The 23634-nt window shown below is 38.6% G+C and overlaps 1 long non-coding RNA gene across 2 annotated transcripts in view; it reads right to left on the reverse strand.

Annotated features, from left to right (window-relative positions):
- LOC138895039 (uncharacterized) overlaps positions 1-20594 on the reverse strand; it is a 28435-nt gene extending 7841 nt beyond the window's left edge. The window contains exons 1-2 of one of the 2 annotated variants that reach the window (XR_011409243.1): positions 20454-20594; positions 20143-20358 (exon numbers count right to left, since the gene is read on the reverse strand). This is a non-coding gene — a long non-coding RNA (uncharacterized lncRNA). The remainder of the gene's footprint in view (positions 1-20142; positions 20359-20453) is intronic. The other variant, XR_011409244.1, reaches the window with a different exon arrangement.
- Positions 20595-23634: the final 3040 nt, after the last annotated feature.

Genomic DNA, 23634 nt, shown 5'->3' on the forward strand with positions numbered 1-23634 from the left:
GTAGCAAAGTATTTCTTAGCTGGAAATGTGTTTGCGCTTGGCAGCTTTGTCGTTATGAAGATAGTGATCCTGAGGTATGCCCAAATTTGAGAATATTTCTTATTCATGCATCCAAAGGACAATCGTGAGTTTTACGGGGAAAGGTTGATTCATACCTCCGCCTGCCTGCTTTGCTTTGCTCTGTATCGAAGTCCTTCTTGAGTTACCACGGGTAGCATCTGGTTGTTTAATAAAATTAAAGTTTTCGAAAATGTGCGTGCATATGATGAATGTAGTTATTTAAAATACATTATTATTTGTAATATCGGATAAATTAGATGAACCAATGACTGTGACACTTTTAGAGACATTGCGACTTCCTTAGAATTTTGAGGGTCCTCCTCAAAATTCTGCCCCAGTTTACTTAGGCGATTCTCTGACCGTTCTACATATGGTGACGTTGGCTAGACTTGCTCCGGAATTTTAAGGGTCCTCCTCAAAATTCTGCCCTAGTTTTTGGTTGTGGGGAAAATAAAAATTTTATTGAATTGTGACCGAACCCACAGGGCTGCCTACGTATCCCCTCTTAAATGGGAATCAGGTCGAGCGTAGTTCAATTACATCAGATGAAGAAATGCGAACATTCTAAACATAATATCTCTTGACTGCGTCTGAATTGATAGGCTTTGGCCAAACCTCTCCGTCCATTTCTGCGAGTATGAGTGCTCCTCCTGTTAGTACTCGGTGAACCATGTAGGGCCCTTGACAATTGGGCGAAAATTTCCCTTTGGCTTCATCTTGATGCGGGAAGATCCGTTTTAGTACCAGCTGCCCCGGTGCGAACTGTCTAGGTTTGACCCTTTTGTTGAAAGCTCTGGACATCCTATTCTGATAGCGGCTTCTTATCCATTCTGCATCACTGAGTTCAGCTTCTTGTATAATTCTTAAAGAAGGAATTTCAACCTCAGCAGGAATGACAGCTTCGGTACCGTAGACCAGCAAATAGGGAGTTGCCCCGGTTGATGTGCGGACTGTGGTACGGTACCCCAATAAGGCAAATGGTAACTTCTCATGCCATTGCTTGTGGTTATCTACCATCTTCCTCAGTATGTTCTCTATATTCTTGTTTGCGGCCTCCACGACTCCATTCATTTGAGGCATGTATGCTATGGAATTCTTGTGCTTGATTTTGAAGGTTTCGCACATAGACTTCATTAGGTCACTGTTGAGATTGGTGGCATTGTCGGTGATGATGGACTCTGGAACCCCGAATCGGCAAACAATACGATCTCTGACAAAATCTGCGACGACTTTCTTGGTTATAGCTTTGTAGGATGCAACTTCGACCCATTTTGTGAAGTAGTCTATGGCCACTAAAATGAACATGTGCCCATTTGAAGCGGAGGGCTCGATTGGTCCAATGACATCCATTCCCCAAGCGGCAAAAGGCCAAGGTGCACTTGTTTCATTGAGCTTATTTGGCAGTACCTGTATCATATCTGCATGTATTTGGCACTGATGACATTTTTGGATATACCTGATGCAGTCTGTTTCCATAGTCATCCAAAAATAACCTGCCCTCAGTATATTCTTGGCTAAAACGAAACCATTCATGTGTGGTCCGCAAGTTCCAGAGTGTATCTCTTCAAGCAGTTTGGAAGCTTCCTTGGCGTCAACACACCATAATAACCCTAGGTCTGGAGTCCTTCTGTATAGAGTTCCTCCACTTTAGAAGAAATGGTTGGATAATCTTCGGAGCATGCGTTTCTGGGCATGATTTGCATGCTCCGGGTATTCCCCTTTTTCCAAGTATTCCTTGATATCATGGAACCACAGATTTTCGTCTGCTTCTTCTTCAACATGAGCGTAGTAAGCTGGCTGATTATGAATCTTTACTTGAATGGGGTCAATGAAATTCTTATCCGGATGCTATATCATGGAGGACAAAGTGGCCAATGCATCTGCGAACTCATTCTGGATTCTCGGGACATGTCTGAACTCTATCTTTGTGAACCTCTTCATCATCTCTTGCACATGATATAGATATGGTAATATTTTGGTATTTTTTGTAGCCTATTCTCCTTGCACCTGATGTACCAGAAGATCTGAATCACCAATTACTAGTAATTCCTGGATATTCATGTCAACGGCCAAATTGAGCCCCAATATGCAAGCCTCATATTCTGCCATATTATTGGTGCATGAAAATCTAAGTTTTGCGGATACCGGATAATGTTGACATGTCTCTGATACCAAAATGGCTCCAATACCCACTCCTTTGAAATTTGCGGCTTCATCGAAAAACATTCTCCACCTGTCGTAGGCTTCGGCGATATCGTCTCCTACGAATGATACTTCTTCATCAAGAAAATACGTTTTTAGTGGTTCGTATTCTCCTCCTACAGGATTTTCCGCAAGATGATCTGATAATGCTTGTCCCTTAACCGCCTTCTGAGTCACATAGACGATGTCAAATTCACTCAATAATATCTGCCATTTTGCTAGTTTCCCTGTAGGCATGGGTTTCTGGAAGATGTACTTCAAAGGACCAATCCTTTATATGAGATACGTGGTATAGGCACAGAAGTAGTGCCTCAGTTTCTGGGCTATCCAGGTCAAAGCACAACATGTGCATTCCAGTAGAGATTATCGTGCTTCGTAGGGTGTGAACTTCTTACTCAGATAATATATGGCATGTTTGTTCCTTCCCGTCTTGTCATGTTGTCCCAAGACACAATCGAAAACCCCATCTAGTACGGAGAGATAGAGTAGCAGCGGTCTACCAGGCTTTGGCGGGACCAGGACTAGCGGTATGGACAAATATTCTTTGATTTTGTCAAAAGCTTTCGGGTAGTCTTCAGTCCAACTGGTTGCGGCATCCTTCTTTAACATTTTGAAAATCGGCTCACATATTACAGTTGGTTGTGCTATGAAGCGGCTGATATAATTGAGACGTCCCAAGAAGCTCATCACGTCTTTCTTGTTCTTTGGAGGAGGCAGATCCTGGATAGCTTTGACCTTTGATGGGTCTAGCTCAATTCCTCGGTGGCTGATGATGAATCCTAATAACTTTCCTGCGGGGACCCCGAAGGCACATTTTGCGGGATTCAATTTCAAATTGTACCTCCGAAGCCGATCAGAATTTCCTCAAGTCTGCTATGTGATATGTACTCTTCTTGGATTTGATGATGACATCATCCACATATACCTTTATCTCCTTGTGTATCATGTCGTGGAAAATAGTTGTCATGGCCCTCATATAAGTGGCCCAACATTCTTCAGACCAAATGACATCATCTTATAGCAGTACACCCCCCACGGTGTAATAAAAGCTATCTTTTCGGCATCCTCTTCATCCATCCAGATCTGATGATATCCCGCAAAGCAATCCACAAAGGATTGGAATTCATGCTTGGCGTAGTTGTCGATCAGTATGTGTATGTTGGGTAATGGGAAATCATCTTTGGGACTTGCTTTGTTTAGGTCCCAATAATCTACGCATACTCTGACTTTCCCATCCTTCTTCAGAACTGGCACGATGTTAGCCAATCAAGTTGGATATTCAACCACTCTGAGAACCTTAGCTTTGATCTCCTTGGTGACTTCTTCTTTGATTTTCAAACTCATATTTGGCTTGAACTTTCTGAGCTTCTGCTTTACCGGCGGACACATTGGGTTGGTAGGTAGTTTATGAGCCACTATGGATGCTCAAACCGGTCATATCATCATAGGACCATGCAAAGATATCCTCATATTCCTTCAGGAAACGAGTGTATTCTTCTTTCTCTGATGGTGACAGGTGAATGCTTACACATGTTTCCTTGACTATTTTGGTGTCTCCTAGATTAACTGTTTCAATCTCCTCCAAATTGGACTTAGGCTTGTTTTCAAAGTTTTTCACTTCTCTGACAATTTCCTCAGGTATTATACCCCCTTCTTCTATTTCTTCCGAGTCACTATCTTTATGTTGCATTGTCTCATTACATGTCACAGTCTTAAGTTCATCGGGATAGGTAATAATGTTGTAGAGAAAAACGTAAAGAATGATAATAAATACTAAAAATAACAATGCATTAGGTAAATCTTGAAAACGTCAAACAGGTACGGCTCGATGACCCGAGAAATTATTTCAAAACAAAACATTCTTAAAACAAAATACTGAAAATGTCTTAAATGCTCATAAAACTACTTTTAAAATAAATGATGCTAATTGCCAGGCTACCCAGGAACTCGACGGGCCCTTGATGGTGCAGCAGTCCAGTTCTTGAGAACAGCTCCCTTCTCCACAATCTGAATGAGGAATTCCTCCTCCTCCTCCTCAACTATCGCACTGCAATCCATGTCTTCATCATCCAGAAACAGATTCCTTATACCAGCTAGAAATTCATTTTCTTCGGACTCCCACATCATGTCAGCTTGATGAAATGACTGGCTCAAATATGGTACTAGTTGCTCTAGAGGGTAATAAGGACCACGCCATGGTGGCGATCAATTCTGATACTCGTGTCAGGTGTATTCATACCCAAGCCAAAAAGTTATGCCGTGATGCTTTAGCTGTATTGGTTTGGTGATCCCCTAGAGATTCTTACCGAGACCTTTGCCAGGCTCACACCCTGTCCATGTCAATATACCTTCTATCTTATTGCTCCACCATTTGTCCTTTTCAATTACGTTGATGCGCTCGATGTGATGGTATGTTTCTCCACCCAACTTCTTTCTATTCTCGATGACCGGAACAATTTGATTGGTGTAAATAGGGTTACTCCCGTCTCCATGAATGATAACCTCTTGATGTTTCCATTCGAACTTCACAGCCTGATGTAGAGTAGATACTACAGCCCCAGCGGTATGTATCCAAGGTCGTCCCAACAATAGGTTGTAGGTAGCAGATATGTTCAACACTTGAAACTCAACATCAAACCAAGTTGGGCCCGTCTGTAGGCTGAGGTTGGTTTCCCCAATTGTGTCCCTTTGAGACCCATCAAATGCTTTCACATTTATAATTCCTGCCTATATCTCGTGTAGGCCTTTACCCAATATTTTTAGAGTAGTTAGTGGACATATGTTAAGACTTGAACCCCCATCTATCAGGACTCTGGCGATGAACTTATCCTCAAACTGCACTGTGATATATAGTGCCCTGTTGTGACTTAGTCCTTCCGGTGGTAGCTCGTCTTCATGAAAAGTGATCTTGTGGCTTTCCAAAACTTGTCCTACCATATTGGACATCTCCTCACTGGTAATGTTATTGGGTACATAGGCTTCGTTCAACACCTTCATCAGGGCATTCCTAAGTGCCTCAGAGTTTTGCAGCAGTGATAAAATGGATATCTGAGCAGGGGTTTTGTTCAAATGACCAACCACAGAATACTCCCTTGCTTGCACCTTTCTCCAAAGATCATCCAGGCTGATTTCAATGATGGGCTGCCTGGAAGCGGCTTATTTACTTGTTCCCCCCAAATGCTCGGGCGTGTAAACCCTACCAGTTCTAGTCATACCTTGTGCTCCACTAGTTTCTTTCTTTTCCCCCTTTTCTTTCCTTCTTACTTCCGCAACATAATCCCATAGTATAGCATTAGGCTTATAACACGGTGTAGGTGCTACCATCACAGTGAAGGGTGTTGTTACTTCAACCCCAAACGGAGTTGGTGCAACTACCTCAACTTTAATCGATTCCTGAGTTTGTACCATGATAGGTGTGAGAGTGACTGGAGATGTTTCAGGATTATCCCCTTCTCGAATGAGTCTAATTGACCCCTCCGAGTCCCATTCTTCATCAGTTTCTATCACATTTACCCCCTCGCCCCTGTGATCCGGGAGGGGATTATTGCAGACGTTAGGTACAGTCTCCTTTGCCTGTATAACTTTGGTATCAATCAGTGTCTTGATCTTATCCTTTAGAGTGCGGCATTCATCAATAGTGTCACCCTTCATGCCCGAATAGTGGGCACATGTCTTATTCAGGTTGACCCATTAACAGGAATTTTCCATGGCGACAGTAGGAATGGGAGTGACATAACCGACAGCTTTCAATCTCTCATACAACTAGTCAATAGGTTCGGCAATAAGAGTGTATTGTCTGGGCGGCCTACGGTCGAAATTTGGCCTGGGTTTTTGGTAGTTTTGGCGGGCCGGTGGTGAGTGGTAATATGCTGGTTGAGTGTTGTAAGTGTGGTAGGCTGTAGCGGGTTGTTGATATCTAGGAGGTGAAGGCTGATATGTGGGTGGAGGTGTTTGGTATGTGAAAGGAGACTTTGGACCTTGGGCTACCATCACAGTCCCTACTTCCTTCTTTTTAGATATACCCCCGACTGCAAGGCTTTGTTCGTAGCCTGGAGTACCTCGAAATTTGTTACCATCCCGGTTTTGATTCCCTCTTCTATTCTTTCTCCCAATTTGATGATGTCGGAGAATTTATTGTTTTCAATAACCATCAATCTCTCATAATATTACCGATCCTGGGCCGGACAAAGAACTTGTTCATTTGTTATTCTTCCAATGTTGGCCTTACTTTTGTAGCCTCTGATCTCCATCGAGTAGCATACTCGCGATAAGTTTCTATCGGTTTCTTCTTAAGATTCTGGATATAGAAGACGTCTAGTGCATTCTCTATGTTGAATCTGAACTGATCCATGAAATCTGATGCCATGCTTACCCAATTAATCCACTTCTTTGGATTTTGACTGATGTATCAGGATAGGGCATCTCCGGTGAGGCTCCTCATGAATAGCTTCATGCGGATTCTTTCATATTTACCAACCCCTACGAGCTTCTCGCAATACGTCCTTAGATGTACCTTTGGATCACTTGTTCCGTCGAACATTTCGAACATAGGAGGTTTGTAACCCTCTGGCAATTCTACGTCCGGTTGAATGCATAAATCCACATAGTTCAAACCTTCGATGCCTTTACCACCTTCGACACCTTGGACTCGACTCGTAAGCTTCTTAAGTTCCTCCGCCATGTTCTTGATGAGCAGGTCCTTCTCGGCGGATTCGGGTATGTATAGGGTCTGTTGTGGGGTGTGGGGTAAGATTTCCACATATATGGGATTACTTTGGTGGACTCTGGGAATCTGGGCGTAATGGTGGTCATTGGTTGAGTTTTGCGGGTCAGGAGTAAGATGTGGTGGATTCTGAGGAGTGTGGTAGGTAGTAGTTTGTGGGTACTGGGTTGGATGATGTTGGTGCTGTGGAGAAGTTGGTACTGGTGGAGGATTAGGATTTTAGGGAAGTGTGGCGTATTGATGAGGTGCGGGAGGATTTTGGTGGTGCTGGTTTTGTGTGTTTTGAGGAGGTATTGGGTTTTTGGTGTTTTGTTGGTTGATGTCGGGAACATTCAGGGTGAGGGAAAGGTTTGCCCAGTTACGGACCTATTCAAGTTCCCCTTATAACTCCAGTATCTTTTGCTCTAATTGCAAAACCAAGCCATTCTGTGCTGGAGTACTCCGACCATCCGAAGTCTCAACATTCTCTACATGTGTAGCGTTGTCTTTCCTGATACCGCTCAGATCATCCATCTTAGCCTTTCCTTTTTTCTTAGGATCACTTGGAGGGGGAGATGGTGGAGGACCTCTAGATCTGGTATGATATGTCAATGATGCCAATCTGCACAAACCAACCTTAGGGGATGGGAATAAACAAAGAAAAGAAAAAACAAAAGGTAAACAAGTCAGTAAGGAGTATTAAAAGGATATTTACGATATTTAAACACGTATTGCAGAATTATAAATTCGCGTCCTAATTTGGGGACCTCATCGTGCCCGAGGTAGGCCTAGCGACATATAGCTTTGGAGAAAACTCAATGCCGATAACTGCGTCATTTCAGTAATATTATAAATAGACCAAATCTCTACTAAAATGACAATAATTATAAATAGTCACTAGTGTCATTTGCCTTATTACAATCAAATTCTAAAATGAATCTAGAAAACATCATTCCTAATCTACTTGGTCCTAGAGGGACCTTCTCCAAGCTTGGCCTTCTTAGCCCCGTCAATCAGATTCCCCAGGTCGCACATGTCCAACAGCAGATACGCCCTTGCTAGATGTCCTCCTTCATTGCCCTCTGCGTTCTGACAATCCGAGACCCTTTTCCTCATCTTTCCCTCAAGTTCCATCAAACCCTGCTCCAAATACTCCAACATTTCTATTGATTTAGTAGCTATTTCTCTCCATTCATTGATTGCTTCTATGTCCACTTTATGTTATTCCAAATGCCTGGCCTCGGATTTAAAGACCCTTTTGCGCAACCTCATGTATTTGACTTGTGCTTCAGCAGCGTAGTCTATGACCTTATTTCTCAAATCAACCCCTGGCTTGACCTCTCCTTCTATGTCATCGACCAACCATGATAGGTATAATTACACATGACCGACATAATACCTTTCTGGCTCGATGTTATCTTTCTCCACAATAATCTTTTGATGCCACATATGTTGTGCCTCGAACTTGAATGGAATGGCATTCCCTTGGAAGTCTACTTTGTAATGAACCATTTTGGAAACTGGTGGTATAACCTTTTTTCTCCCAGCTTGCCTCATGACTCTGATAAAAGCATAAAGATAGATTCCCCTTAATCCGACTAGCACTAGATGAGGAAGATCTCTCGACCTGATGATGAATTCACTGCTAGGGAACCACTCGAACATCCAATGTACCTTGTCATCAGTCAAATTGTTAATGAAATATACCTAGCTCACAGCGTTTTCCGGTTGTGCAAACCTATCTGGGATACAAGTCATTCTCTTCGGATGGTAAAAGCTATGTGGTCGTTCCATGGTTGTCGCGGAAATTCTTGATGGTATTATCCTCTCTGAAGGTGTTCCAACAACCATATTTGTAGCAATAGATTGCAACCCTCGAAATGCCTATATCTCTTTTTGCAACGGTCTAAGGCTCGGTACATCTCAGCCACGATCATTGGGACAATAGTGTAAGTTTGCCCCTCAATTCCTTCCATTAGAATCTTAGTGATCATAGCTAGGCGAGTGTGGATTCTTTCTCTTTGTATCGGGAATATCAGCATCCCCAGAAAATAGACAATGAAAACAAAAACTCGGCGGCGAGTCCAACCCAAAGAAGAGATGGCAAATTCATCATGGTAAAGATGATATGACTTGTTGTGACCATAACGCTCGTAAAGGAAGTCGAACGGTATGAAAGATTTCTTCAGACAGACTAACTCATCATTTTTTCTGAAACCCATCATTTTTAGGAAACCTCGAGAAGTACGGTTTTCTGGTACCAACAAGTCAGGGCTATCCCATGGGAGCCCAGCGAAGCCTCCTATTTCCTCTAGAAGAGGAGTCATTTCTATATCACCAAAACGGAAGACGGACCTCTTCTCATCCCAGAACATGGTGGCAGCCTCAATTAACACATTGTTCGGCTGAATATCTAACAAAGAAGGTAAATTCTCGAGAACTCTTTTCACATGGTTTTTGTCACTTGGCAAGAGATTTTTCCACCAATCTAGCAACAAAGGTGGGATACTTCGAACCATGCTAAACTTGGGGACTTCGTGCCTCATTTCTGCAAAATAAATAAAGTTAGCCATTTCCACCTCCGGATTCGACTATTTACACATTAATGATTAGCATATCGGCATGTTTTCTCCAAATAATGCACGTATCATGATTGTACCCATTGGGATTTAAGGAAATCCCCGCGGGCTTTGGACAAGGCTTGCCTTAGAGAGTTATTATGTGGATAGCGTTTTAACCCATACTAGGTTTAGACATGATGCATGCACAGTTAATATTAGAGTGGGGGTTTCTAGAAGAGTCTAGACCGGTACCCTCAAGTGGACAACTTGAGAGGGGAAGGCACGGAACCGTCGATTGTACTGCTGATCGACTAATTTTACCGCAAATAAGCCTTTTCAAATTTAAAAGGGTGATTTAGAAAGAGCGCGGACACTCATCAAGCGCCGCTATGGTATTAGTTACGCACGAGTGGAATATTATATGGAGCATGCTTTATCTAAAGATAAAACAACACGTTGTCAAGTATTTTGCATGATGAAGACAATAAATGCAGTATTAAATGGAGCGTAAAGACATAAAAAGAAAGGAAAACAAGGAAGAAGTTAGTTCGCGCAATGTAAAAGAATTGCAATAAAGCAAGCGAGGGGGTAGGGGTAAGGAGAGGCATGATGTAGAAAATTTAAAAATAATTCGGAGCAAGTGAACATGACTAGAAAATAAAGGAAAACGCACATTGTAACCAAATTAAGCAAAGATTTGCATATTAATATAAATTCAAAATAGAGGGAAATAGGGGAAAAGGTGTGCATGTAGTCATAAAAAGGGAAAATGGAAGCGGGATGTTCATGTAACGATAAAGAACAAGGAACACATTCATCAAAGAAGACTAATTCATATAGATCATGTTTTCTATGGTAAGAGCCTAAAAATGTCCCCAGCAGAGTCTCCATGCTGTCGCGCCCCTTTCTTTCTCGCGAAAGTCGGGCTTCGACGTCGTGACAACTCTTCCTAAAGGAAGGGTGTTTTAAAAAAAAAGAGTCGCCACCTAATGGGTTTGAGGTGCATTAGGGCACCTATTTGCAGGTAACACTGGTTTAACCAGTCTGCGTCACCAAAGATAGGGTAAGGTCTCAAATTACCTTGAGGAGAAGGTGTTAGGCACTCCTCGAGGTCCAACTGTGGGTCCCAGCATGTCACGACCCTAAAATCTCACCACAAGTGTCGTGATGGCACTTAGTCTCTAAAACTAACTAAGCCGATTATAATCATAATTCAAGCCATTTTTTTTATAAAGATATAATTTAATACACGTGTCGAAACCAAAAGTGGAAATAATTTTAAAAACCTCCCAAGACTGGTAGTACTGAGTCACGAACTCTAACTGAATATATGAAATGATTGCAAGTATCGAATACTCAATACTATTTGAATAATAAATAACAGTACAATCAAATGGAAAGACTCCAAGGAACTGCGACGACCAAGCAGCTCTACCTTGAATCCTTGCGATCCCACTCTAACTTTGTCCGAGTCCGATATCTCCAATACCTAGCTCTGCACAAAAATAAACAGAAGTGTAGTATGAGTACACCACTGTCGGTACCTAGTAAGTATCAAGACTAACCTCAGTGGAGTAGAGACAAGGTACAGTCAAGACACTCACTAATCTAATAACCTGTGCAATATGATATACAAAATAATAGAAAACAAATAGCAGTGATAGCAACATAAATCAACTAGTGATTTAAACAGCAAGGCAACAGGAATACCGTAAAATATTACACAAATGAATAATAAACACAGGTACAACCAATTAATCAAGTTCTTTCAATATACATCTTTTATCTATAAGTTTTTCAATAAAAGTCTGTAGAATATAATCCTTTTCAATAAATATATATTTCGAATATACTTCGTTCAAATAAATATCCTTTCATTATAATTCTTTCAAATAAATATTTTTTGAAAATAATTCTTTCAAATAAATATCTTTCAAATATAATTCTTTCAAGTAAATATCTTTCAAATATACTTCTTTCAAGTAACTATCTTTTTAATATAATTCTTTCAATAAATATCCTTCTAATATAATTCTTTCAAGTAAATATCCTTCAAATATAATTCTTTCAAGTAAATATCCTTCAAATATAATTCTTTCAAGTAAATATCTTTCAAATATACTTCGTTCAAGTAATTATCTTTCAAATATAATTCTTTCAAATAAAAGTCACCTTGTAACACCTCATTTAACTTTCCTGGCGTGAGAAATATATTCAACATATCATATCAAATGGCACGGCAATACCTTCGTGCACTTGCTCATTCTCACCCAATACATATATGTAGATCAAATCAATTGGCACGGTAACACCCTTCGTATATTTATATCTTTCTCACCGTGCATATATATAACAGTACCAACTAGGTGGGAGAAATGCCAATAACAATAAAAGAAATAAAGTGGAGGCACACAGGAAGCAACAACGACTACAAGTCACATAGAAAATAAAGATGCACAATAACATCTCAAGATAAAGGCATGAATGTATACACAACAAAACGATATCACAATATAATGTATGTCTCTCGTCCTCTCCTGCACGGAAACACCCTTCGTGCCATGAGTGTATGATAATAAAAAAATAATTGCACGGCATCACCCTTCGTGCTTTTACTCTCATCCTCAACTGATAATATAAATGAAACGGCATGGCATCACCCTTCGTGCTTTTACTCTCATCCTCACCTGATAATATAAATGAAACGGCACGACATCACCCTTCGTGCTTTTACATTCTCAATGGCTCGGCATCACCCTTCGTGCTTTACACTCTCCCTCACATGATAATATAATTCAAATGGCACGGCATCACCCTTCGTGCTTTACACTCTTCCTCACCAAGCACATGTATATTATTAACAAGCAAGATAGGAAGCATAAATAATGTCAAGGAGAGTGTTGAATCCACACACAATACAACAATTCATATCACAATTTTTCACTGACCACAATCAAGTTCCAAATATGTAGCAAAATCAATAAATTTCTCAACAAATAGCCCAAGGCTCCACACAACGTATATAAAACCTCAAAACAATCAACAGAGGTAAAAAATACTCAGTATAGGGAAACGCCTTCATTAATCCAAATTCTTGATAATTATATTAAATCCTCAATTTAAACTTTTTTAATAAACTTTTGCATATAAGGATTCCATCATGAATTTAATTCCAAGAAAAATATCAAATCAACAAACACACGTAATTCACATAAAATCCAAATGACAATAACACCAAGTTATTAAATAAAATACAAACTTGACAAATAAGGAATGAGGCGTGATAATTCAAGGATTTACTAATGCCAACAATTATATAATTTAATACATAAGAATGCCTAAAACTTTAAACCAATAAAATTTGTATATATAAGCCTTAGTACGTACTCGTCACTTCGCGTACACGGCTTTCAAATCACACAATTTCCACATAAGACTCAATGCCTAAGGGGTAATTCCCCCACTCGAGGTTAGGCAAGATACTTACCTTTTTGAAGTTATGCCGATATTTCAAAATTGCCTTCTTGCTTGAATTGACCTCTGGACGGCTCAAATCTATCCAAATTAATTGTACCACTTCATTAAAATTCATCGAAAATAATTCCGGATAATAAAACACCAACTTAAAATTTATTCTAAAAAGTCAACAAAAGTCAATGCGGGACCCGCCTCTCGGAACCTGACATAAGTTTCATGAAATCCGAACAGCCATTCCGATACGAGTTCAACCATACCAATTTTATCGAATTTCAATAACAAATCGACCTCCAAATCTTAAATTTAAACCAAGAGGGTTTTCTACATTTTTCAACCCAATTCACTAATTTAGTGATAAAAACAATAGTAGATTCATGTAATTTAACTAAAATCAAGTTAGGAATTCTTACCCCAACTTTTTCCTTGAAACACTCTCAAAATATCACCTCACCCGAGCTTCCTTGGTCCAAAAATGGAAGAATGACACGAATTTGAACTTTATTCTGCTGCCCAGGGATTTGTTCTTCGCGTTCGCGACCCTTCCCTCGCGTTCGCGATGAACAAATTCTCCAAAAACCATTTTCAAACTCTTCTCAGATAGCCTCTAGTATAATGGGCATAACGTTTTGTACAAAACTCCAAATGACAAATAGTTTAACTTTCTGGAAACTAGATTCAAAGGACTATAAGTTTTATCTGTTAATCATTTCCTCAATCCTTATAGATTGCGAGATATAAGCTTCCAAAGTCATCCCTGTGCAACAGAGATTTCCAAACTCTTCCCAGATAGCCTGTAGTATATCCACCATAACCTTTGGTACACAACTCCAAATGACAAATGTTTTACCTTTCTGAATACTAGACACAAAGGGCTACAACTTTCATTTTTGGATCATCTCCAAATTCCTTATAGATTGCGCGATATGAGCCTCCAAAATCAGACTATTGCAACAGATATTTCCTTCTTCGCGAATGCGAAGAACAAAATCCCAGAGGTCAAATCCTTCTTCGCGAACGCGAGAGGCTCCTCGCGAACGCGAAGAACAACACCAGATATCAGCAAATTAGCATCCAAAGTAGCCCAAAATGATCTGAAACACACCCGAGGTCCTCAGGACCTCAACCAAACATACCAAAGCGTCCCATAACATCATATGAACTTAGTCGAACCTTCAAATCACCTTCAACAACACCAAAAATTTGAATTACACACGGATTCAAGCCTAATGAACTTAGAAATTTTCGAATTCCACAAATGATGTCGAAACCTCCCATACCACGTCCGAATGACCTCAAATTTTGCACACAAGTCAGAAATGGCACAACAAAGCTATTCCAATTTCTAGAATCGGATTCCGACCCCGATATCAAAAAGTCAACCCCCCGGTCAAACTTCCCAAAAATTCATCTTTCGCCATTTCAAGCCTAATTCCACTACAGACCTCCAAATAATTTTTCGGACACGCTCCTAAGTCCATAATCTCCATACGAAGCTATTGGCATCATCAAAATTCTATTCCATAGCAGTTTGCTCAAAAGTCAACTCTCCGGTCCACTCTTTACATTTAAGCTTCTAAATAGGGATTGTTCTTTTAATTTAATTCTGAATCTTCAGTAATTCAACTCGACCACACCCGCGGGTCATAATACATATTGCAAAACTTCTCGAGACCTTAAGTCACTGAATGAGGCATTAATTCTTAAAACGATAAGTCAGGTCGTTATACGGCCGATCTCGAATTATATGAATTAGTCCAAATAAAGAGAAAAGACAAAGTTGGGAAAATAAACAAAATAATTGATTTTAAAACAAGGTGGGGTGTCCTAAATTTTTTAGCCTAAAGGATCACCCTGTACAACATAAATAATACTTCGTAACTCCCTCGAGGTGGGGTGTTACTCGTATTATTCAGCGGGCACAGACTATCATCTCCTGCTACCCGATTACTATCTTTAAATTGTTTACCTAAAGCATACTAATTGATTCTAAATCGTGCCTTATGCGTGCACTACCCGTCCCATACTTATAGTCCATGAGGCATTTGGACCTCTATCTTGGATGGTTCTAGACTTAACTTAGGTGGCTCAAAAATGAGAAAACTAGGCGACATACAAAACAAATTGGACTCTCATGTATAAACAAATAAGGGCTCAAGTTAGCCTCCACACTTAGGCAACAAATGTACGTAAACAAGTTAGGCATTTGACAGTTGCAGATTTTAGACAAATTAAAGTTATTGAATTCTGTAGACATGATCTCTATGTGATTCTGGATTCAAGCTTGCAGACAGTTTCAGAGCAAGATACCATTTTAGATACAATTTCTAAGCGACTACACAGTCTTCCTGCTGATTATAGGTTAAAAACGATCGAACCTATAGACATGATATCTAGGTGATTTACACGGTAATTAGCAATGATAATTGCAGAAGAATATTCAGAACTGCTTAGTTGGATCCTATTGGCATGCTTCCTAATAGTGACAATGACACAGTGTTGAAAGTTCAACATTAGCACTTAAAGGAAACGAGCAAGAAAATCAATAATTAAGACTGATATTAGATCCTACAAGCATGATTTCTATAGTCACAATTAAGGCTGATTTTAGATCCTATAGGCATGATTTCTATAATCAATAATTAAGACCTATAGGAAAGATTTTTAAATTGCAGATTAGGTAGCATGTAAATTAACAGAATCCTATAGCGCCTAATGAGTATGCTGTAATGCACATTGAGACATTGGTCATTTAATTTCGTATAGACATGGTTTCTAGTATGTGGAAGCAAAATATGTCAAACAAATTAAATACCTATAGGCAGGTTATCTAACACACACAGTTGCAGAAAATATTTGAGCAAAGTAAACACCTATAGGCAGGTCATCTAACACACACAATAGCAGAACATATTTGAGCAAAGTAAAACACCTATAGGCAGGATTTCTACCAGTTTCAATGCAAGTATTAAGATAAACCCCCTTTTTCCCAATTTTACTAATACCCCAATTATTATTACAACATTATTACAGACCCAATGAATGACATAAATTACAGAGTAAAATAAATATAGTGAGCCTACAATAGGCCCAACGATATACCCAGCCAGGCTAGGCCTTCATTCTCAAGTCCCCATAGTTCACAACAGTCTAGAAGTTATATCTTTATTTACATAAGGCAGCCAGAAACCAATTGATTCAGCCAGTTGGTGAAAAACAGAGTCGAGCAATTAGAACCATGACCCTAGTATGTCAGAGTTCCCAATGGCTTCAAAAACCCAGGGCAGTGCTCACACTAGGGAAGTTGATAGAGGAAAATCAGAGAATGACTAGAGACCAAGTCCTAGTGTGTCAGAGTTCACAAGGGTCTCAATTGGACCCCGAGCAGTGCTCACACTAGGGAGGTCAAATGATAGAACCTAAGTAGCCTTGGCTTTCAGCCGACTAAGAATAAGAACTCAAAAGAGACCAGGCAGTAAGGGAATAGACTAAGGTTAAGGGACAGCACTGAGGGATACAAGCAGATTCAAGTTGAGCACATGGAACAAGTAGTAAAACATTCTTAGGTTTTGAGAACAGACTTAACAAAGTTTCAGAAAAACAAGTTCAACACATAATGCATATACTAACAAGACAGGTTTGTAAGATTGATGTGCACAAACTCATAGTAAGAAAAAGGTTCAGATTATGCTAAGTGTAGATGCTAGTGTCCCAAGAAGGGATCATATCAATTGGCAACAGAACTTAACAGAATGAGAACAAATTAAGGCAACTATTGGGAAGTCCAGACATGGTAGAAGCATACAGGATCAAACATGCTATATGTCATCACAGCAAGTTCACAAACAGACTTATGCTAGACACTTAGTGAATATATTTATGCTTAGTCATCTAATCCATAAAAAGGGATACGAAAGCATGTTCAAGTAACAGGGTCAATAGCAAATTTAAACACTAAAGAGATGGCTAAAGTGCAAAGGTTTTAAACATCAGTAACACATAGGCTAGGCAGACTTAAAAAAAAGAAATCAATTAGCTCAAATCAGGTCTAAACATGTCTCAAACTATAAACGTAATGGAATTAAGGTTAGAAAAGCCTAAAATTAAAGTAAGACAGTCAGAATTGCACACGAGAACAGCCCAGAAATGCATTAAACCACATTCGTTAGAAGTGAAAACATATGCTGATGACAGGTAAATAGGAATAAAATGACAAAGGTTTGGTAACTCACCAGTTAATGCAAAAACAAAAAGAATGAAAGTCCACAGCGTTATGAATATCAGCAAGAAGCAAGAACCCAGAATTTTTGGCCTTGGCTTTCAGCCGGCTAAAAACCAAAATATAGAACGAAATGATAAAGAAATAATAGAGTAGAACTTTAAATCTAGTGAGATTATATCGATTCCAAAGTCTCTTTCAAAAGGGGGAGGGGGAGGGGTTTATATAGTGTAGAAATTGATAAGAACCAACAGAATATAAACAAATATTTGGACTCACAGTAGCATAGGATGAACATAGACGGAATAACATTCAAAAATTAGGGATTTGAACTAATTTTGGTTCGATTTTGATGAGATCTGCTTGCCATGTTTAGGCAAGCACTATTGGAGAGTAGCCAGTACTAGAAGGGGGTCGAGTATGGTAAGTAATAGCCATGAAATCCCATATTAGGTGGGATTAGGAGAAGATTTAGGAGGCGGCGGCTAGGGTTCTTGGGAGAGGAAGAAGGGAGTGAGAAATGGGGATTAGGGTCGGGTGTTTGGAATAATTAAAAGAGAGGGTGTGATATGGGCCGTTGATCTCAGATATCAACGGCCGCGATTAAAAGGGGGTTGGGTTGGATTTATTTGGATGGGTCGCGATCGGGTTGTGAGATTGGGTTATTGGTTTTGGGTTGGGGTTATTGGGCTAGTGTATTAGGTGTTTTGGGCCATTATTTAGTCTGAAAATAGGTTTAAAAGTGGGGTTAGTTTTTAAATACACAACATTTTAGCAAAAATAATTTATAAAAGTAATTAATGAATAAAAAAATATTATTTGTGTACTAAAATATAAAAAGTAATTTTTTGCATAAATAATGTAATTATACATGAATATGGGCTATTATTGCAAAAATATGCAATTAGCCAAAAAAATGCAAATATAATTATAAAAAATGCAGTAAAATATTTAAAAACATACATGTTAGTATAAATAATAAGTTTGGATGATTAAATCATCATAAAAATAATTTGAAGGATAATTATTGGATATTTATACAATAAAATGCAGAAAGAAATTGATTTAAAACCTTTAAATAAATTAAAGAAAATTATGAAAAAAACTTGTATAGGTTTATAAACTAAATGATAATGCAAATATACTATTTTGAAAATATATATATATATATATATATATATATATATATATATATATATATATATATATATATATATATATATATATATATATATATAAAATATATAGAAAAGAATTGGGTATCAACACCCTTCACCTAGCATGTGCGTCACCTCCAAAATACTAACGTAATCAAATAATCCGGGGTTTCATACTCTCAAGACCAGATTTAAAATTATTACTTACCTCAAACCGCGTAAAATCCTACTCCGCAATGCCTTTTCCCCTCGAATCAATCTCCAAACACCCCGAATCTAGCCACAAGCAGTACGATATAATTAATATAGGCTAAAAGAATCAATTCCACAAGAAAAATATGAAATTGTAAGCCAAAATCCGAAATAGGCTCAACCCAGCCCACGTCTCGAAATCCGACAAAAGTCACAAAATACGAACACCCATCCCCTCGCGAGTGCAACCATACAAGAATTTCTCGAATCCAACCTCAAATCACCTTCCAAAACTCAAAATTTTAGCCTATGAAGTTTCTACCATTTTTTCCCAAATTTACAACTTAAATCCCTAATTAGATGATGAAAATAGTAATAGATTCATGAAATATAGTCCAATCCGAGTTAGAATCAATTACCCCAACAATCTTCTCGAAGAAACCTCGAAATATCGCCTCACACCGAGCTCTCAAAGTCCCAAAATCGAAATGGGAATCAAACCCTCGAAATTCCATTTTCTGCCCAGTTCTTCCGCATCTGCGGACATACTGTCGCACCTGCGACGCCGCACTTGCAGAATTTCCCTCGCAGATGCGGAAATGACTTAAGAGTCTGGGTCCGCATCTACGAGCAAGAGGTCACACCTGCGTGTGCGCACCTGCGGACAAGGGTCCGTTTCTGCGGTCTCCCCCTCCCCCCTCCCCCCCACCAGCTCACTCTCCGCATCTGCGGAGCTTCAAGCGCATCTGCGGGCTCGCAGATGTGGAAATTCTCTCACACCTATGACCCCTGGCCATCTCCTCCATTCCCGCTTCTGCACTCCTTCACCCGCACGTGCGAGTGCGCACCTGCAGTCTCCCCACCGCAGGTGCGAAACCATGAGATATCAGAAACCTTCAGCCATTTGCCTAAGTCCAAATTCAAACCGTTAAGCATCCGAAATACTCCGAGGCTCCCGGGACCTCAACCAAATATACCAACAAGTCCTAAAACACCATATGAACTTAGTCGAGCCCTCAAAACACGTCAAACAACAATAAAAATACGGATCACCCTCCAATCCAAACTTAATGAACTTCGAAATTTTCAAATTCTACAAACGATACCGAATCATATCAAACCACGTCCGATTGACCTCAAATTTTTCACACAAGTCTTATTCAATATTATGGACCTACTCCAACTTTCGGAATTGAAATCTGACCCCGATATCAAAAAGTCAACCCCCCGGTCAAACTTTCCAAAAATTTGACTTTCGCCATTTCAAGCCTAATTAGCTACAGACCTCAGATTCACAGTCCGAACACGCTCCTAAGTCCAAAATCACCCAACGGATCTACCGAAACCAACAAAACTCTATTCCGGGGTCGTCTTCACATAATTTCGACTACAGTCAAAATCCTAAGACGTAAGCTTTCATTTTAGGGACTAAGTGTCCCAAAATACTCTGAAACCAAAAATAAAACTACCCGGCAAGTCACATAAGTAGAAACAGATACGGAAAAATCAATAACTAGGGGATCGGGGCTAATACACTCAAAACGACTGGCCGAGTTATTACAATTATTAAGTTACCTTAAATTCAGATCTTCCAAAATACTCTACTAGGTATTTTTAGTCCTCAAGCTCAACATCTTCAGGTCGATGAGATAATATATTTCCATCAGCAACTTGGCGAGAGTAGTGCATGCTCAATCGAGCTTTCCATGCTCTAAAAAGCCTTTGCATATTACTGATGACAAAGTCTTGCAACACATGCGCTCGCACACCGCCAAGAACTTCAAACTTATCCTGAACATATATAAATATAATATTATATTGATTTTAACTACAATAATAAATCATGTAATTTGAAGTCAACACAATATTGCAAAAAAACTTGTTACCTTAACCTTTAACCACATTGTTTCTCCATATTTTGAAATAATCTTTTTCTAATTCCCATCCCGGAATGAGATAGTTCTCCTCATGATTAAACCACAGTAATTAATAATATCTCTTTCCCCATCACCTACTTCTCTATCAATGTCATCCAATAAAGCAATTGAAAAAAAAATACTTTTCTTCCTCCAATTGTAAGCATTTTTTGGAAAATCACGTTTTTGCCTTTTTCCCTTCCCATAACTAATATTTTCCAAGCCTTGTAATTGTATAAGTGCTTCATAGCCTGTTAAAGGATTAGGTGCAAGCCCATTTTCTACCTTCCTATCAAATTTCCTCCTATTTCAGCGCCATGGATGATCTATTGGGAGAAAGCGATGATGGCTCATATAAAATAACTTATTACGTAAAGAAACTGATTTTGTGTCTTTGTGGCAAGAAGGGCATGCAAGCTTGCCTTTCGTTGACCATCCTAAAAGGTTTCCATACGCAGGAAAGTCATTAATCGTCCACATGATAGTTGCACGCATCTTAAAATTAGATTTTGAGTATGTATCACAAGTTTTCACTCTATCCCATAATTTTTTTAACTATTCAATCATTGGTTGTAAGTATACATCTATATCATTACCTGTATACTTGGGTCCTGGAATAAGAAGTGTCATCATAAAATACAAATCTTTCATGCAATCCCATGGTGGCAAATTATATGTAGTTAGTATGACTGACCAAATACTATGATTGGCACTCATGTTACCAAAAGGTTGGAACCCGTCACTTGCTAAACCTAATCAAATATTTCTTAATTCAGCTGAAAAGGTGGGATGTCGTTCATTAAAGGATTTCAGATGGATGTCTCAAAACACCATCATCAATATTTTCCTCCTTGTGCCACCTCATTTTTTTTGCTGTCTCTTTTGCCATGTACAATCTCTGAAGCCTTGGTTTGATTGGAAAATATTGCAATATTTTACAAGCTACTTTCTTCCCTTTTTGTTTGCCTGACTTCCATCTAGTCTTACCACACTTAGGACATGATTGAGCATTGGCATAATCGCGCTAATATAAAATACAATCATTCCGACATGCATCTATTTTGTTGTACTCCAAGCCTAGGTCACGAAGAAATTTCTTCGCTTCATAGAAAGAATTTGGTATAAATTACCCCTCCGAAGAACTTCTTTCAAAAAGCTCAATAATTCATCCATCGATTTGTTGCTCCAATGGTTAAGGCACTTCAAGTGAAGTAGTTTAACAACAAAAGACAACTTTGAGACTTTACTACAATCGGGATAAAGTTCTATCTGAGCATCTTCTAATAATTTGTAGAACTTTGTTGAATGTATATTTGGCTCTTCATTGTCCTCTGAAAAAATATTATTATCCGCCAAATTAGTGTATCCACAAGCATCGTGAATCATTTCCGTAATATTATCATCTTCAATGCTATCATCTCCTACTTCATCATTGCGCGCCACATTAGAATTTTCAACTCTAACTAACACTTCTCCATGCAAGTCCCACACTTTATAAGAATCCCAGAAACCCTTCCTCAATAAGTCTCCTCTTACATCGGTCCTTATCTTGAACACAGTGTTCATACACCCTTTACAAGGACATCGAATCACAGTGCTCACCCTTGATTGGTTAAATGCCCAACTAAGAAAGTTGTCTACTCCATCTTTGTATCTTTGGTCTCCTCTATTCCTAAGATTCAACCAACTTTTATCCATTCCTATTTTTTAGGATAAAAAGCAATCAATTAACTAACTAAAAGTGAAGTGCAACAACAACCAACATATGAACAAAAACATAACTTGAAAAGATGAACAAATCAAATCACCCATAAAAATTAGCATTGCAGCAACAACTTTTTTCTATTAAGAGTAAGATCTCAATAGAAATAGTGCATCAAACAAAAATACAGTAATACTATACTAGTGAAAGAGGGAAATATTTACTGTCGGACATGGTCACTTTTCCATAAAGTATCTCAATTCCATAGAATCCAATAAATGTAGATATCTAATAATGAAATTAGGCCATTTCTGTACCACATACTTTTAAAATGAGAAACTAAAGTTTTATAAATTACAAAATACCAAGCACTAAGATAGTACTCAATACATAAAGGGTATTCTCCCATATGTTAATACAAATTCTCATCCATTCAAATAATGCGATAGACTAGTTATGTAATTTCTATTACTTTTTATGTTGTTTATCTTTATAACAATCAGTGAGCAAATCCTTATAACTTACAAGAACGAATAAATTCGCCAAATATCACACGACTAAGAGAGAGTCAACCACATCTAAAAGAATAATTCCCTCTGATCTCTAACCTTAAAGAAAAGAAAAAAATGGGAGGAGACGTTATAGTTTATTGTGAGCAGAAATTTAAAATCACCTAAAAGTCTGGACCATGAAAATATGTTTAGCAAAAGTATCTTACTACCTGACTTTTGTAACTTAGAGCTTCAAGATTATAAATATTGAGTTGGCACCACTGCGAAACTCAATATAGTTCATGCTTTCATCATATGTGTTTTCCTCAAAACAACAGCCAAAGGAAAAAAAAAAAGAATAAGTCCAAAGACTACTCCTGTTCTATCCTTCAGTTTTGTTAATTTTAGCTGCAACTTCACTTTATCGTAGAAGTAAGAAATTTATTATAATAATACAAACCCAAAAAATAAAAACAAAAAGAACAAAACGAAAAATAAATTCAATTGCAATGAACACAATAAAGACTCTTGTCGATTACTATATCAACACAAGCTCAAATAACCTTCACTCGCACTACACAAAATATTATTGGGTAAATATTTACGATAATTTCGGGTTCCATAGAAAAATATCAAGAACAATGAAGACCAATAACACCTAACATCACATTTCATGATTTTGAATGGAATACCAAACATGCAATCATCAAAAGGTCTAAGACTTTAGAAAGAAGTTTTCAACTTACCTAGTGAAAGAGCAGTCGACACTAAAAAAGGGCTTTAGGCGATGGTTGTTCAAGAAAAATTACTTATGATTCCTGTATATTTTTAAATGGGTCAGAGAAATTAAAGATGAAATTGTAGAAATAATCATTCTTGCTAGCTGCATGTACCACCCAAAAGAATTTAGGATTCAAACACATACCTAATTTGAGAATATAATTTCTTATTAGGGCTT

Source organism: Nicotiana tomentosiformis, chromosome 7 (assembly GCF_000390325.3).
Source record: "Nicotiana tomentosiformis chromosome 7, ASM39032v3, whole genome shotgun sequence".
In the NCBI taxonomy this organism is placed as follows: domain Eukaryota; kingdom Viridiplantae; phylum Streptophyta; class Magnoliopsida; order Solanales; family Solanaceae; genus Nicotiana; species Nicotiana tomentosiformis.